This window comes from Chiloscyllium plagiosum, unplaced genomic scaffold (assembly GCF_037043375.1).
Source record: "Chiloscyllium plagiosum isolate Xiang-an unplaced genomic scaffold, Cpla_swu_hap1 HiC_scaffold_46, whole genome shotgun sequence".
NCBI lineage: Eukaryota > Metazoa > Chordata > Chondrichthyes > Orectolobiformes > Hemiscylliidae > Chiloscyllium > Chiloscyllium plagiosum.
This window is the reverse complement of record NW_028270184.1, coordinates 27,096,938-27,116,143: the sequence shown is the minus strand read 5'-3', so window position 1 is coordinate 27,116,143 and position 19,206 is coordinate 27,096,938.

Sequence of the window (19,206 nt, the reverse complement as noted above, 5' to 3'; positions counted from 1 at the left end):
TGTGGGAGCGTGCGGGGTATTGAGTGAAACAGTGTGGGAGTATGCATGTGATGACAATGATGGTGTGGTCGTTTGCAGGTGGCATTACTTTAATGGTGGGGGAGTGTGCAGAGGAGTGAACGTGACGTGGAATGAGTGTGCCTCGATTGATAATATAGTCTTCCGAATGTACGGGGAAGTGTGATGAGGTGGGGTTGTTTGTGGACGATGGAGTGTGTTAATGTGATAGTGTGCGGGAAGGAGAAAATGACGGTGGGGAGTATGAGGGAATGAACGGGAGAATGTGTGTGGGAGAGAGAGAGAGAGACAGGGGGATTATACAGCATGTGAGGGAATGGGAGTGATGCTGGTCGAATGTGCAGCAGAGTCTTTGAAATGTTGCTGAATTGTCAGGGGGACTGGGCGTGACAATGGAGTATGTGTCCAGAATGTTAAATGTGACGGTTATGGGGTATGCCAGTGAGTGAGCGTGATGGTGGCAGATTTTGCGTGGTCGTGAGCATTGTACTGCTCTGTGTACGAGGGAATGTGTTTGAAAATTGAGGAGTGTGCAGGAGACGGAGTGGGATGGCAGTGGAGTGTGCAGTGCGCTGAACGTGATAGTGGGAGAGTGAGCAGGATAGTGTATGGGCGAATGTGCATGAGAGTGGGGGAGGTTGCTGTGTTCAAATTGGGGGTTGAGAGTGATGGTGAGGGAAGTAGACAGGGCGCAGAGTATGATCCTTGGACAGAATGAGTAGGAGAGGGAATAACGGTGGGAGGTGTGTTGGAAAGTGAGTGTGGTAGTGCACAACCATGTGGGAGAGTGAGTGGGATGATGCAGGTTTGTTCGGGGGAATTATCGTCACGGTGGGAGTGTGTGAGCGAGATGGAGTGTGATGATGAGTGAGTGTGCTGCAGAGGGAGTACAATGGTGTCGGAATTGGAGTGGTGCTGGAAAAGCACAGCAGGTCAGGCATCATCCGAGGAGCAGGAAAATCGATGTTTCGTGCATTCATTATTCGAGTATTCGTTATAAGCTCACAAGAAGTAAACACAATATTCTCGTACTTCCATGATCTGTGGAATGCAGGCAATGCCAATAATAACGAGAGATAGATGTACTGTATGTTAAAGTAACTTAACACTGGTTTCCACATAAAATCAACACACTTGTTCTCCGTGTTGAAAGTAGAATATCTATTCCTGTCTGAGGCTCTGCCGCGGAGGTGAATAAATTAGCATATAGTCTTTTTGAAACATCATTATCAAAATCAACAGTTACAAAAATGAATCAAATAAATAAGTCTTTTTCCCAACCTGTCTCGAGTACTTATTAGACTCCCACTTACAGATGATTGATTCAATACAATGATACATCTCGGTGAGAGTGAGCATATTGCACTAATGGATGCGATTACAATGGCAAACAAAGTGAAAGCCATTCAATTCATTAAGGAAATGTGCTAACTCTAACCGTGACGTACGTTTCCACTGAATGCAACATTTATAAGTCTGAGTATGTGGAATGACTAATGGCTCTATATTTCTCTCGAACGTCTGCACATGTGATTGGCTTCTTTCTCAGAGCACTGCGTGTTAACAGCGTCTCAGCACAATTCTTTACTAAATCTCAGAAGTTTAATGGGATTTCTGCACTTTTCCTTTGGAAAGTATCTGGTCAGACTGAAAAAGCAGGTGTTTTAAGCTGACAGAACCACAGGAAAATCTCCGTCACATACAAGGACCTGGTCTGTATCTCCTCGTTTTCAAGTTAATACAAGTTGTAGTGAAGTTAGTGAATCTCTTCACACACGCAAAAGTCATTAGATTCGATTCAGCATTGGCAAAATTCTCGCGTGTCATCACATGCGACAAGGAAACCATCTATCTCACATGTGATCAGTTTTGTAACGAACCTCTACGGAAAAACTCCCCACGACCACAGAATTAAAGAATTGTATCCAACTGTTAGGTGACCTTTTTTCAATAGGTTAATCCAATTTATACATTAGATTGGATTATCTACAGTGTGGAAACAGGTCCTTCGTTCCAACAAGACCACACCGCCCCTCCGAAGAGAAACCCACCCAATCCCCTAGCCTATATTAACCCCTAACTAACGCACCTCACACTGTGGGCAATTTAGCATGGCCACTTCACCTGACCTGCACATCTTTGAGCACCCGGAGGAAACCCACGCAGATACAGGGAGAACGTGCAAAATCCACAAACACAGGCGGGAATTGAACCCAGGACCCTATGAGGCAGCAGTGCTAACCATTGAGCCATCGTGTCGCCCTTAGTTAGTTCCACTTATTTGGTCATTCACCAACCAACATTTTTTTTTTTGTTTTAATCTTCTAATCATTCCCTTTATAAAATATATTGCAAAATATTTGTACACACATCTCGTGTCAGTTAATTACAAATTCTTTTATCAATCACATTCTGCATGTGACTACTATATATCAATAAAGATGATTACTTTTCTTATTGCGTTATATCTTAATTCTCAATTCTTTCTGAAACATCGTTACCGCACATGCCTTCAACTTTAGTTTTGTATAGAGAACAAAAATCAGTTGACCAACCAAATAACCACAATTTTTTATCATGAAATTATCCAATTAAATAATATAGCGACATTAGTCACATTTGCTTTTATTTTCCTGAATCATGGTCTCGAAAAATGAATCAATGCTCCAGGACAGAGAGGATAGTAGAAGAACAATAAAGTGGGCGTCTAGAAAGATACAGAAATGAGAGTTGCGTTAGAAACGAGTTTAGTGTTCGTAAATAAGTCTGTTCACATTGGAATATTTGGAAAGTTGTCTCACGTAAATGCAGTTTGATTCCAAAATCTGCGGTACATAGAGACCAGAGTGCCCTAAAACTTTAAATATGGAATGTTGCTATTTCGAAGAAACAATTAATTAGGAATGGAAACAGAACGCTACTTATTGAAGGGAAATGCAACTGAGAGGGATATGGATTTATTTCTATATCATGCAACATCAGGCATCGTGCGTAATCCAACGTGATCAAAGGAGAAATCAGCAAAAGAGAATTACACCTCAGGAAGAGATCTTTCATCCTTTCAAGCATGTCCTGATCATCTTCCTTAGTTAAACTAAAAAGTAAACCTTTTGTCCTTATATAATCTGTATCCCTTTATTACTTCCCTACTTATATTAACGCATAGATGCCTCTTAAAAGTCGCCACAGAGGCGACATTTTCATGCACCACCTCTTCTGGTATTGTGTTCCAGGCTAGTACCACTCTCTGTATGGAAACCCTCCATCACATATCTCCCTTAAACTTCCAGCATCTTACCTTAAACCTGTGCCCCCTTACAATTGAAACTTCAACCCAGGGGAAAAGCTTCTGACTATCCATTCTGTCTATACCTCCCATAATTTTGGAGAAATCAGGTCTTGTTTCAGCCAGTACCTTCCGACTGGAAACAATCCTAAACTTTTTAACTTCCCTCATAGTCTGAACCCTTAAGAACGGGCAACGTTCTGCTGCTTGTGTGACAATCAAAACTGTAAAAAAACTATTCCAAATGTGGCCGAACAAGTGTTTTATATAGCTGTGAAATGGTTTGGAAACTCTTGCAAACAATGCTCTGACTGATGAAAGCAAGTTTGCCACATGCCTTCTTCATCAGCATTGCCACCTCTTTTGCTACTTTCAGTGAACTATGGACATGCACGCCCAGATCCGTCTGAATATAAACGTTCCGACCAGTTTTAACATTTATACTATATTTCACACGTAAATTTGATTCTTCAAAATACACCACCTATCTTTTTCCTCTATTAAACTCCATCTGCCATTTCTGTGCCCAAGCCGTCAATCTATCTTCATCATGTTTTATCACTACACAATCGTTTGCCAAAGCAGCACCTTCACCAATCATTGTGTCATCTGAAAAACTACTAATTATGTCACCAATATTTTCCTCTACATCATTAAAATATCTGTCAAACTACAGACAATCAAAAACTGATCTATGTGGATCGTCACCAGCTATCATTCTCAATTCTGAAAAACAGTTTTTCATCTCTACCCTGTTTCTACTCTGAGCAACATAGGAGGAGAAAGTGGTTGGACTGGGCCGGACAAAATTAAAAATCACATTGCTACGGATTACAGTCTAACAGATCTTACGTTTCCATTCCACAGCTACCTGATGAAAGAGCAGCGCTACGAAAGCTAATGCTTCCAACTAAACCTGTTGGACTAGAAACAGGCGTTAATTTTTTTAAATTGTATGACCAAGTAGGCTTTTTATCCATCAAGCCAGCCCACATCGAACAACATGTGAATTTATATTTTTGTAACAATCTGCCATGTGGGACTTTATCAACTGGCTTACTGAAGTACATGTTGACTCCATCCAAACCAAGCCCCCACTGTAAATCAATTGGAATGCAATAGACAATAGTTGCAGGTGTAGGCCATTCTACCCTTCGAGCCTGCACCACCATTCAATATGTTCATGGCTGATCATCCTTAATCAGTATCCTGTTCCTTGTTTCCACAATCCTTGAGAACTCTTTCCAACTCTTTCTTAAATGAATTCAGAGACTGGGCCTCCACTGCCTTCTGGGGCAGAGCATTCCACACAGCCACCACTCTCTGGGTGAAGAAGCTTCTCCTCATCTAAGTCCTAAATGGTCTACCCCGTATCTTTAACTGTGTCCTCTGGTTCGGCACTCACCCATCAGCGGAAACATGTTTCCTGCCTCCCGGGTATCCAATCTTTTCATAATCTTATATGACTCAATCAGATCCCCTCTCAGTCTTCTAAACTCAAGGGTATACAAGCACAGTCGCTCCAGTCTTTCAGTGTAAGGTAATCCCGCTATTCCAGGAGTTGACCTCGTGAAGCTACGCTGTACTCCCTCAATAGCCAGAATGTCTTTCCTCAAATTTGGAGACCAGAACTGCACTCAGTACTCCAGGTGTGGTCTCACCAGGGCACAGTACAGCTGCAGAAGAACCTCTTTGCTTCTATACTCAATCCCTCTTGTTATGAAGGCCAGCATGCTATTAGCCTTCTTCACTACCTGCTGTACCTGCATGCTTACCTTCATTTACTGGTGTACAAGAACATCCAGTTCTCTCTGTTTTGCCCCTTTACCTAAATTGATTCCATTTAGGTAGTAATCTGCCTTCCTGTTCTTGCCACCAAAGTGGATAACCATACAGTTATCCACATTAAACTGCATCTGCCATGCATCTGGCCACTCACCTAATTTGTCCAGGTCACCGTGTCATCTTCTAACATCCTCATCACATTTCACGCTGCCACCCAGCTTAGTATCATCAGCAAACTTGCTTATGTTATTACTAATATCATCTTCTATATCATTAACATATATTGTAAAAAGCTGCAGTCGCAGGACTGAACCCTGCGGTACCCCACCGGTCACTGCCTGCCATTTCAAAATGGAGCTGTTTATCACTACTCTTTGCTTTCTGTCAGCCAACCAATTTTCAATCCAAGTCAGTACTTTCCCCCCAATACACTGCACCCTAATTTTGCTCAATAACCTCCTATGTGGCACTTTATCAAAGGCTTTCTGAAAGTCGAGGTACACTACATCTACAGGATCTCCCTCATCCATCTTCAGATTTACATCCTCAAAAAATTCCAGAAGATTAGTCAAGCATGATTTCCCCTTCATAAATCCATGCTGACTCTGACCAATCCTGTTACTACTATACAGATGTGTTGTAATTTCATCCTTTATAATAGACTCCAGCATCTTTCCCACCACTGAGGTCAGACTAAGTGGTCTATAATTTCCTGCTTTCTCTCTCCTACCTTCCTTAAAATGTGGTACGACATTAGCAACCCTCCAATCCGCATGAACTGATTCCGAATCTATCGAACTCTGGAAAATAATTACCAATGCATCCACGATTTCTCAAGCCACCTCCTTCAGTACCCTGGGATGTCGACCATCAGGCCCCGGGGACTTATCACCCTTCAGAACTAACAGTTTCTCCAACACCAATTCCTGGCAAATATAAATTCCCTTAAGTTCAGGTCCTTCAGCCACTGTTACCTCAGGGAGATTGCTTGTGTCTTCCCCAGTGAACACAGATCTGAAGTACCAATTCAATTATTCTGCCATTTCTTTGTTCCCCGTAATATATTCCCCTGTTTCTGTCTTCAAGGGCCCAATTTTAGTCTTAACCATTTTTTTGCCTTTCACATGCGTCTGACAATGGTAAATTTGGTACACTGCTCTCGATGTGTGGAACTCGAATTGTGCATTAACACAATGGGACATGTATGTTAGTGCCGCATATCCCCTTTTCATAACTATGCTTGCAGTAGTTCTATGAACGTGAAAATTCGGAGGAGTAGTCACAGTATTCACCATCCTTACAATGGCCAGTTCATAAATGTCCTGCACTGATGGGACATTTCAGCTGCGCAGTTCGGAAGAAAAAGAAATGTGTGTTATGCTCTCTCTCTCTCTCACTCTTTCTGTCTGATACAAGTATGTATAAGTCTGCCCTCACTCATGTTCTGATTCGAACACTTGCTTACACAGAAGAAATCAGATCCCGGAGTAATTACTGGCTTGATGGTCCATAACCTTTGTCTTTGCTTTTTAGTTACAAGGTGATCAATGATTGACAAGAGGCTTCGACTGTAGTATGTAGAAAAGACAAACGTCAATTGCACTGGAATATAAGCAACATTCACGTCAATCCAGAAATGACCAGAGGTCCGTTAAGTGTTCAACACATTACTGTGAGTCTTGTATTAAATGTAGCTTATGTTAGGTAACCACGGCAAATTCTCTGTCCACACTACATCAGTAAGTCGTCAGGCATTTTTTGGCCACAATCAACATTTTTCCCATAACTGCCGTTGTGTTTGCTTTTTGTTTTAAATTCAGAAAATTTTCAGTAAGATTACGCCGTGAAAGAGTCGAGTTCAACCGAAAAATAGACTCCTTCTGTTCCGTTCAGAATTCCTTGAAATCGGCTCTCAGCGATCTCCAAACATATTAGCTTCAAGTAATGTCGAAAGGACAGTACTATCAGCAGAAACCCGAGAACCAAGAACAGTATTTTCCACGTCTTCTCAAGTGCTCCTCAGAAAGGCAATGTGATGATGGGTTCAGGGCTGCGTTTTACATCAATTCATGATTCATTTCAAAGTTTTTAATTTAACATTCAGTGAACTGCTTCTGGTCATGTGAGAAAAATGAGTTGTTGATATCAATATTAGCACACATCAATGAATAAATGTGAATCCGAAGGTATTGGTCCAATAACAACAATGAAAACGTCTTGTACAGAAATTAACTCATGAAGTGTGGAAGGAATCCATTATTTTTCTGACAGTTTTATCGGATGGCGAGGATTGGGGACATTTGTTACATGAAATAAATGTTTGATATTCCGAAGTGGTAAACATTTTGTACATTGTTCAACCACTATTCCGCAGATCGGCTATGTATGCATTTTCAACCACACCGCATCCCCATCCATGGTCGATCCCCACATTCCCCAACATTGAAAGTGATGATTGGATTTGTTGCTTTTGGGTCTTCAGGAAGCAGATTCTACGACTGAGCAGAGCATGGGAAGGCAATTGCCAACTGGTATTTTTGCTGGATGTTTCATCCAGAAACACAGGCAATTTCCTTGGGGTGGGAGGCGGGGCAGAGTTCGTAACCTGATATGGTAGATGGTGTAATTTAAATTCAATACAAATTCAGACTGAAGCGTTTAGTGATGATCACCATCCCAGTACCAGTTAACATGGAGAATGACACATCCAATTTCAGTAATATCCGCTCACCTGGTCTGGTTGCCATGTGACTCCAGATCGACAGCGATGTGCTAGAAATGAATCAAAACTTAACTGCAAAATTGTCACCATCTTCCTCCGATTCATTTTGAACAATTATCTCTCGGTGTGTTTCTTGTAATTATTGAACTTCAAGGCCGAGATGCTCTTCCAAGCCTAACTTCAGAAGACATGGCGAAAACTGCCGCTTCCCCTTCTTCAGCTATCCGCGCGCATCAAAAAATCAGATTTCTAGTTCATTACCACATGTTAGTATGGGCTTATTGTGGCCAAATTAAATAGAAGTTTTCTTAATTTGAAGGAGAGACACCAGTTCATAATATTAACGCATTCTGAGACGTTCTGAGGGTAAAACGTCCTGGAAAATAGTCGGCATATCATTCTCTAATTGTCTCTCAAGTCTCTCTGGCCACGTCTTTCACTTCAGCTCTACTTCAGCTGATTGTTTTAATTTTCTGCCCCCACTCTCTTCGTTTGTCTTTCCGTATCTTTGAACACTCTCCTCAAGTGTACTCACCACTAATCCCTTTACCCCATCCTCGAATTTCATCTCTCATCCGAGTAAGCCCGTCAATCACATCCACGCCATAAAGAATGACTTCATCCCATGAGTCATAATGGACAACAACTTAATCATCTCAGGTTCTGTGGAGGCCGAAGGTAATTTACTCAAAACTCGGCGATTTCTTCATAATTCTGCACAACCGTCTGAGATCCCAAACTAAACTTGTCAAACCATCTCTGACCAGAAGGTATACGCTGAAATTATCTGAGATACGGATACAATATTCTCGAATCCTTTGGGTCCATGGCGTTGTCGGCTCAAACCTATAAAGATCCTGGGTAATCGTCATGACTACACGAGATATCCAGAAAATAGATCTGCCTTCTCTGGAACACAAGGCAAATCTTCTGTAAACCTCCGGGACTGGGCGCAACCACGATTGGATGCAATGAGACCTGAAGCATACCTCTACAGTCACCTGGGACAACCGTAAAATAATTCAGATCTTTTGGAGCATGAGTCGAATCCTCTGAAAACCCTATACGAACACAAGTTAATCCTGCTTAAAGCTTTCGGACATCTGATTAATTATCTCGAATTCACCGAGACTCCAAGTATATTCACTCGTGACTACCAAGCCCCTGATAATCCACTCTAACTCTTTGGGACATCAGCCAAAACGTATCGAATACTCTGGGACACGGCATAAACTACTCAAATCTCTTGAGAACCCAGGTGAATGCTCTTGCACACGCTGGGTTCCCAGCTATCGTTTAGAGTCATTGATGGCCAGACTAAACGTCTGGAATCGTTTGATGTCCTAGTATAAATATTTCTAATACGTTGAGAAACTAGTTAATCATTTCCAGCGCTGAGAGTCTCCAGCCAAATGCTCTCACATCCGTCCAGCCACCCTATCTTCGTTCCACAGAGAGATGTCCGTCCAAGACTCTCTCGTGAGCTTCACGTCCCCCCACCAACCCATTCTTCACACCAAGCACCTTCCCTTGCCGCCGAAAGAACTGTAAAGTTTCGGCCCACACCTCCGCCCACATCTCTGACAAAGACCCCAAAGGATAATTTGACATCAGAGATGGAAATGTGTTGCTGGAAAAGCGCAGCAGGTCAGGCAGCATCGAGGGAACAGGAGAATCGACGTTTCGGGCATTAGCCCTTCTTCAGGATTTGACATCAGGCAGACATGAACCTTCACATTACCCAGCTTCATCTATAGTGTCTGTTGTTCTCACCGTGGGCCTTTCTACATTGTGGAGACAGGACGCTAACTCATGGAATGTTTCAGGGAATATCTATAGTACATACTCATCAAGCAACCTCACCACCCTGTGGCCAACGACGTCAACTTCTTCCTCATTCCCTCACGGTCATGTAAAACTGGGCCTCATCAAAAGCCCAAATCCAAGCCACCTAATAATTGCATGAAGAACGCCTCAGCTTCCACCTTGCGAAATTTCAAACATACGGCATCAAAACTGACTTCACTAGTTTCCAATCTTCCCTCCCTCCAACTCATTCCAAGTCCAACATTCCAACACAGCACAGCCTCCTTGATCTCTCCTACCTCTACATTTTCCTTCCCACCTATCTACTCCACCCGCCCCGGCAAACTATCGCAAACAAACCCAACTGCTTCTACCTATCACGTTGACGGCGACCTTGCCCACGTCCTCCCGTTTAACTGTCAGCTTCCTCCTCCAACTCCACCACTATTCTTGATAAAACCTTTAACCCGCAACTCTCCAGATTTTCGGTTGCTCCCTAACCTGATATGCTTTTCCAGCGCCAAACTTTTCGATTCTGACTCTCCAACATATGCAGTCCTCACTTATCTTTATGCTGTCGCATCAAAGGCCGAATGTTCTTTTTTCCCGGAATGCCCTTCTTCAAAACGCTGCAGCCCTTCCTTCTGCTCGATCATGTTCTCTTCCAGACTAGTCAGCAACAGTTCACAGGTACTGATCTGATTAATGGTCAAAGATTCACTGACTGGTTAAGCGCATTGTCATATTCCAGCGTCTAAAAGAATGTAGAAACAGTCAAGTTCCAGACCGGGCCTCAAAACTATGTATTTTTATTTTAGTTTCTTCTATGAAACAGCCAACTACACATCGACCAAAATCCACTGTTCAGCTCCCAGACGTATATGATACATGAATTAAAAAAAGACAAAAGGTTTTACTGCAGTGCGCTGACTGGAACGAACTTTAACCAGCAGCACAGATTTAGTGTGTCTGTCACTACTCACTGGAGTTAAAACAATCAAAATTGTAATGATCTCATTGAAACATACAGCAATCCTAATGGGCGAGAGAGTTAAAATGTTGAAAAGATGCTTACACTTATAGGAGCGTCAAGGGCAGTTATCATAGTTTTAGAACAAATGGGATCAAATCAAAACAGAGATGAGGAGGAATTTATTTTCAGAGTTGGAAGCCCTTGGTACCAAGCTGCAGGACCATATTTCAGGCAGATATCGAGAAATTGTAGATTAATAGGAGAACCAAAGGTCAGAAGAAAAATACTGAGAGCTAGATACAAGGGTGAACACTCAGCCACGATCCTAATGAACCGAAGAGCAGGATGGACCAGAGCCGTATGTTCGACATAAAGATGATTTTATGCATTGGTAGATATTTCGGAGAGATTGAGTGTTGGGCATCCTGGAAGATATGATACGTATGGGGAGGCTGGTTGAGAAAGGTGGTGGTGACAGCAATAGAGAATGTTTGAGACACTTGACTTACCGATGAGAATAGGATGTGTTATCAGGAGAGAAGTGGTTAACAGGTAAACGGAGGATATGATGGCCTCAAAGCAGTCACACTGATAGTGAAGTGGAGAGCAATTGAATGTTTTTACGCAAATAGGGAGGACTGTTGGTATTTGATGAGGCGACACAGATCGGGACTGTTGGGGGCATTGGGTGAGATTACACTGATAGAAATAGTTTCAGAGACTGTACAATGACAAGAAATAAGAAGGGTTGCAATGTTAAGAGCAGGTTTCAGCATGTTGGAGGATATGGGAATGAAAATGGTTGCACAAATAGCGATGGCTGAATTGGGCAAAACGGGAAAGGAGGTTATTTGATCAGACTGCTGTAAACTGTGGTTAACTGAAACCGTGGAAAATGATTCCGCGAATTCGGCGGTCACCCCGTATAATCACAGAATCTGCACTCAGACTTGTTAGTGCTTGTTCGAGTGTGAATTTACCATGGTTGCACATATGGGGAGGATTAATGGCAAGCAGAATTGACCGTGATGGGAATGAATTCCGTGGCTGCATGACACGATTGAAATGACGAGTGGTGTGTCAACTTGATCGCGTAGACAGGCAGGAAAGTTTCTGCGGTTGAACCAGCTCACCATGATAGGAGGAACTCCAGTCACTTGTGAGTCATACTAGACCGGAATGTCAGATGTCCTTCACTGAAGGATGCGTATGAATCAGATGAGTTCTTCCTACTGATCAATAATGTTGTTGCCCCACCGATATTATGCATAACTGCAACATGATATCCACCTCCTATTCTCAGCAGTCTGAACAATGAAGGCCAGGGTCCCAAATGCCTGCTGAACCACCATGTGTACGCGGACATCACACTCAAATAACTGTTTACCTGACTCCTAAATCTCTGTTTAATAACACTACCCAGGACCCTAACATGAATTGTACAAGTCCCGATCTAGTTTGTCTTGCTAAAATGCAAACCCTCGCATTTATCTAATTAAACTCCATCTGCTAGTCATCAACCCATTATCTCGGCAGTACTGTGAACCCTGTTATATTCACCATTTTCACTGCCTGCGAAAGTACTATTTTTCTCATCACTCACAAACTTACTTACAATGAAACCAAGATTCTCATTCAAATCATTTGACAAAATTGCAAACACTGGATCCACTACATTGCTGGTCACATGACTCCAGTCAGAAACGAAAAACATCTCCTACCACTCTCTGCCTCATACCATTAAGTAATTTTTTAACCAGCTGAATAGATCTTCCTGACTCCCACAAAATTTTATGTTCATTTGAAATGATTACCCAATCTACAATAAGGAACCTTGTTAAACGCTTTTCTGTAATTCCGTTGACTGCTCTGCCTTCATCTATCTCTTGACAACATCCTTGAAGAATCAATCGTTTTTGTGAGACTCGATTTTCCACTCTTAAAGCCATGCTGACTATCTCTAACTGACCCTCCCTTTCCTAATGGACGTTAGCGCCTTTTTCTTAGCACCTCTGACAACGATTAACCCATTATTCGTCTGACTGATCTGTAGTTTCCTGGCTTCTCCCTGCAGCCCTGATGTGAGAAAACAACGTTTGTCGACCTCCAGCCTTCCGGTACCTCACTTAATTGATAATTAATAGCTTTGATGGGGGCCTTGCAATCTCTTCCCTAGCTTCCCACAATATCCTGGGTTACACCTGATGGGTTGCTGACGATCGACCTACCTTTATTCGTCTTAAGATTCCAGCACCTTCTCTTCTCCGTTGTGGATTCTTTCCAAGACAGAACTATTTATTTCCCCAAGTTCCCGAATTTTCATATCTTTCTCCACAGTACATACTGACAGGAAATCATCGTTTAATATCTCACCCATCTGCTTTGGTTTCAACATGAACGTCCTCATTGATCTTTAAAATAATTCATGCTCTCTCCCGAGTGACTCTTTCGTTCTTATTGAAACTTGTGCAAAGTGTTCTGGTTATTTAAAGATCCATATCTCACTACAACAATTGCCCTGTGTCACCCTTATCTCTTCTGCCAATTATATTCATACCAAGAAATAAAATCAAAGAGGCTCAAAAACAAACTTTCTTTCATGAAGTGCGTCGCACATTGTCTCTCAGGATCCCGTGATTATTTATGATTAGAAACTTTACAATACACTGCTGCACGTTCCCGATATACTGTCAGGATAATATCGTTTGGTTTCAGACTGACTGCACAAAGAGTTTTAGCATTTCTTGCTCGTGAATGCGAAAAAGGTAGCTTACTGGGTCATCAGGTTATGGAGACGGCAAATCAAAATGCTGAAATTTAATACAAAGTGACTGGAGAGTAAAAATAGTGAGGTCTCTGCAATCTGTGCAAGATCCGAATCAGAAAAAAATGGAATATAACGAAGAGTATAAGTGCCAGAAGGACAGGTGTTCTTGCATTGACGACAGGCGAAACAAGTTTCACTGGGCTCGTCTTGAGAATATAGGGATATTGTAAACAGAAGCGATGAAGTCGATTTAGCTGGATGTCATTGGAGTTTCGAAGTATGAGAAAGAAATTGAATGAAACATCCCAAGATTCTGAGGTGTTTGGACAGCGTAGGTGCTATGAGTTTAGAAACTAAAATATTACAGCACTTCAGCAGACACACCATGGTTGTGCCGAACATAATGTTAATCATAACTAATAACATCTGCCTGAACATGTTTCGTCTTCCTCTATTCTCTGTCTGTTCATATACCACTTAAAAAACTGTGTTCACATTTCCACTTGTACAACTTCCCTTTGCACCTTACACTCTACGTAAAAATAACAATTGGCTCACACATCTCATTTAAATATTCTGCATCTTACCCTGATCCGAAGCAACTTTTTAAAAAAAAATATTGAAAACCTGCACACTGGAAAAAATTATTTCGACCATCCATATTATCCTTGACCCTTCTAAGTTTCCATATACGTACCTACTCGCCCCTTAGGCTCTGACACTCTCGCAAGGAAATTCAAGTTTGCTCCATCTCACCTTCTTGTGAACACACTCTCAAAGTAATCCTCGTCATCTGTCTTTTCACCCTGAACAAATACTCCACGTCATTCCTGTAGTGCAGAAATGAGATTTACACACAGTACTCCAAATGTGGCCAAACCAAAGTTTGTACAGTTGCAACGTGACAGGCAAACGTCTGTACTCATTCCTGCGAGTGATGGAGGCAATCATGCTATGTGCTTTGTTTCCCCCTTCACCCACTTGTATTGTCCGGCAGATATGGAAGTGCACCAAGACCCCTCTGTACATGATTGTCCTTCCATATCTGAAGTTTCTTCTTACATTTGACCTGATAAAATGCATTATATCAGACCTGTCCAGAATAAACTAAATTTACCATCTCTCCGCCCACCTTTCCATGTGCTCTGTATCCCAATACGAGCGTTTATGTCCTTACTCGTTATCCACAGCTTCACGGTTTTTCATGTCTTCTGCAATAAATATTTTTGCCACTTCCAATGGTTTCCCTTGTACGAAAACGTCGAAACCTGGGGACATAACATCGGAACAAGGGGTCATGCATTCAAAATGGAGATGAGGATGAATCTCTTCACTCAGAGGGTAGTGAATCTCCGGAATTCCTTACTACAAGGAGCGGTCGAGGCTGAGTTATTAAGTATAATTAAGGCAAAGATGGTCGAGGTTTAATCAATCAGGGAAACAATGATAATCTGAAAAAGGAACACCAGGAAATTGAAGTTGGGGATGATCAGATCAGCTATGATCACATTGAATAGCAAAAATACAGAACGGGCCAATTGGCCGAATTCCACTCCAAAGTTTCATGGTCTTCACTAAGTCAGTTTGAAACTCAATAAAGAGAACTCAATTATGGTACTCTGCCCAGAAGGCTTCTTCCCAATGAGTTTATTAGATATTGATCATGGCACAACATTTGATGTAAAATTAGACATTCTATTTATGGTTCCTTCTCATGTTATAAGAGAAAACCATCTCGTAAACAATCCAGGATTCCATCGATTACACTCCTGACATTCATAAGTTCTGGTATCAAGATATAGACTACTGTCACATATAATTACTGTACTGTCCTTGTTCAAAGTGCATTCAAGTTCCTGATTGTAAACATATTTACATTCCCATGATTGATGCTCATAAAAATATTCCTGCTAACGATTGCTGCCACTTGCTTGTTCTTAGTTCCACCCAAATAGATTCCAACTTTTGATCTGCAGATACACATGGCTGTCTCACTAGATTAGTCTCATTCTTACTTCACAACCTGTTAGTTGTTTGTCTGTCCTTCTTAGACCCCAACAACCTTCAATGTTCACTTCCCAACTACGGCTAATCTGCAGCCACATCTCTGTCATAACAGGTCTATCATATCTGTTCACCTCAGTTAATACTTTTATTCCAATTGCCTCTGTCAATTGCAGAGAGTCTTTCAGAGATAGTGGAGCGATTAAACAGACAGATTGACGTTCCAGAGTTAGGGAGGCTTACAGGTGCTCGAGGACATCAGAGTTAAACAGAGCTATATGTCGTCAATAATGTTAGAGGGTGGAAGGGTTTTAGGAATTGGAGAAATTTACAGAGATCTAGGGAGATGGATTCGATACAAGAGTGTTGGATATGGATGGATGTCAGGGAAGGTACATAGAATGAGCGGCACAGATGGAAAGGTTTTCAGGGAGAAAAGCGTTGCATACACCACAGAAACTAACAGAGATATATAAGGTTGTCGCGACTGAAGACATTTACAGCTGTTAGAAAACTTATAAATTCTGGAGTTTGTATACATAAAAAGACTATGGAGTCTACCAGGATTCCTGGTTTGGAGACATTTATACAGAAACGGACCATTGCATAGATTGAAATTAGTTACTCTGGTAGGGTGGGTTGTCGGGACGGGTGAGGTTTATTTAGTTAAGTATCAAAAATTTGGAGAAAAAGAAGGAGTTTATAGATGTATATGGAGAGTGAATGAGCTGGCTTTGAAAGTTTGTCCTATAGGAACTGAAGTGTCACGATGATTGGGGTTGCTGCAACAGATCAGGAGTTCGGCTGGGATTTGATGGGACTACCCAACTCGGGAAGAATTTCTGGGCACCATCGATTGCTGTCAAGTCTGATGGAGATTACCAAGAAAGGGAGGACTTTCTGGAAGGAGGGGATTATGGAGGCATGGAAGGGGTTGGTGCAGCTCGCGACGGCTCAAGGGACTGAACTTTTTCACAGACAAGGGATGCAGTAGTGGCTGGAGAAGATCACCCAGGTCGGGACAATGTAGGGATTAAAGACAATATTCCAGACCTCGATGACTGTCCTGGTAGCAGACGCTAACAGGGATAGACATGACTGTCGGCATTTTAGGCATAAAGATAGTTTGCATCAACTGGGAATGTTCAGGTATTAACGTGTTAGGGATTAACGTGTTAGAGATAGGGATCTTCTTATGGACGTGGTGGATACAAACAGAAAACGATTTATAGGAACTGGCGTATATTACAAAGATCACTAAGACAACATGGGCGAGGATTGAAGACCCGGGTATCCTGGGATGTGGCATTGAGGACCGGTACAGCAGAGGCAAAAGCAGGACCCTCACAAGATGACCAACACCTAATGAAGCCGAGAACCTCTCTGTTCCTTGTCCAGCACACTGTGTTCGTCATGTCTTGTGGGTCTGAATATCGAGCTTCTCCCTGGGCTATGATCTTACCGGTTGCAGGATTTACAGACGGTTCCAAATATCACTTTCCATCTCTCTGGCTAACAAACCATCTTCAATGAGGTGAGGGATGAAACCGGAGTTAGGTATTCTTCTAAGTCAGGATTCTCCTGATCAACTACAAGCGTCAGAGAAATGGGCAGACTCAGAGGATAGGCTGATGCAGTGAAAGTTACACAAGTATAATCAAACTGAGCCCACTAGATTGCTTGGAAAGCCTCGTCTCAATCCCTGTGCTGTGCTGCTGTATCTCCTTGGCGTGAGGAGTTCTATTGACTCAGGATCTCAGACCTGCGACAAGCACAAGAGGACAGTGCAGAGGCAGCGATTAGACCCATACAGTGTGGCATAAGACAGGGAATGCTACTAAATTCTGCAAGAACGATACAAACTATCTTCTGGAAGATTTTAGGATCAAACAATGGTGTCAGAAATGGTTTTGAGTCAGTGGGCATTGTTACCAGATTTCCGGGAGAGTGAGCTATTATACTGGGATGGGATCCTATGATCCCTTGTTCGTAGCAGTCTCTTGGTCACTCGTATGACCAGGATTATACAGTATGATTTAAGATACAGATGAGGGGTGACAGGACGTAGGTGAATGGCAAGACCCAAGTCCAAAGAGAAAGGTTAAAATATTAGATCACCTTTGGGATGTGGCTAAGGACAACCAGAAAGAAACAAGAAGGCACAGACATGAACAAAAATTGTACATCAGCAAATAATTTTGTGACAGGAAATTGTGATTAAAAAATAAATTACTGGTTCTTTACTTCAATGCACTTTGAATTTGCAATGGGATATATGCACTTGTAACTTAGGATTTCGATCTGATCGTTAAAATTTGTGAAGAGAAATACTGTTAATTGATATTCACATCTCCAAAACATTGTGGAAAGCCAGGCAGAATGAGAAACTGGATGGGGTATTCTCGTAGTTAGGGATACCAATGCGATGATAAAGAAAATATAGTGTCTCAGATTACGAATGAGTACGAATCCAAATTCTTGGGAATGAGGGCCAGAAAAGTAAAGTTCAAGGACAGCATTCAGTCCCGCTAACAGTATTACATTGTTAGGTACTGCATAATACAGACAGTTATTAGAATTTGTGATAATTATTAGGAAATGCAATCTTCATATTTCATCATGTCATTGGCGGTGGGTCACAGACGAGGGTGAAACTCCCCTACACTTAGGGTGAGTCTGTAGGTGGCTGTACAAATTGATGTCATTTCCACAGACTCTGTTATACATGGGGCAGCGGCTGGCCGTGATAAGGGGGGAGGTGGAGCGCTGTTGTAAGAGTGCGCCCCTCGAGCAGTTTCCTCCTGTATTTCTGCTTTTCCCGACGGCAAGTCCCAAGTTGCTCCACGCCGTCCCAATGCTCCTCCTTCACTTTCGACAGTCTCAGCCCAGTACTGCGCAAGTGTCTGTGGGAATGTTTCACCAGCCCACTGAAGCATTGAAGGTGATCCTGAGACAATTCCTCTGCCATCTGTGGCTCACCTCCAATCAGGAAGTAAAGCACCAGCTTGGGGAGTCTCGTGTTGGTCAAGGGGACGACGTACCCATCTCTTTGCTGCCGACCAAGGGGGTTTGGGTCGTTGCCTCAATGCTGGGGATGTTGGCCTGGTCGAGGACGCTCGTCTTCGGTTTGTCTTCACTGAAGAATCACAATTCTTTGTACAGGCAGCGAAGATGAGACAGGTCCAGGACCTTGAGGTATCTCTTTCAGAGCAATATGCGAGGGTGGGAACCACAATGGCTCTGGAAACCATGGACTTGATGCTGGAACTGACGTTGTTGTCCTGGAACACCTTTCACATCAGATGACCGAAGGCTGTGCTAGCATACTGGAAGCAGTGGTGGATCTCTTCATTAACATCTATTTTATTCGACAGGACGCATTCTACATATTGGATGGTCCAAGGCCTTCTCATCAATCTTGTTGATCAGGGGTTCTCTCCGCAATGCAGGGCCAATTTGTTGGAGTACCTTTTTCTTGTGGACGATTAGGGTACGATCCACGCTCGCATGTGTTCCTGCAAAGACACTGAAAATGCTCTAGTGAACACTCTTTGAGGTTGGACACACAGAAACACCATCCACGTACTGCAGATTGATGATACTGGTTGGCCTGAATTTGTTTTTGGTTTGAAGGTGGATAAAGATTTATTAATTTCCTGTTTGCTCTGAAGGTTAACGCCACTCCAGATGAGAGATTGTTGGCGCTGAGTTGAAACATTGCAGCGAGGTAAATCGGGAACAGTGCTGGGGTAATGAGACAGCCCTGTCTGGCGTCGGTCGGAACGGGGAACGAATCCGTGGGGAGCCATTTGTCATTACCACAAATAAATTTCTTCGTGAAACAG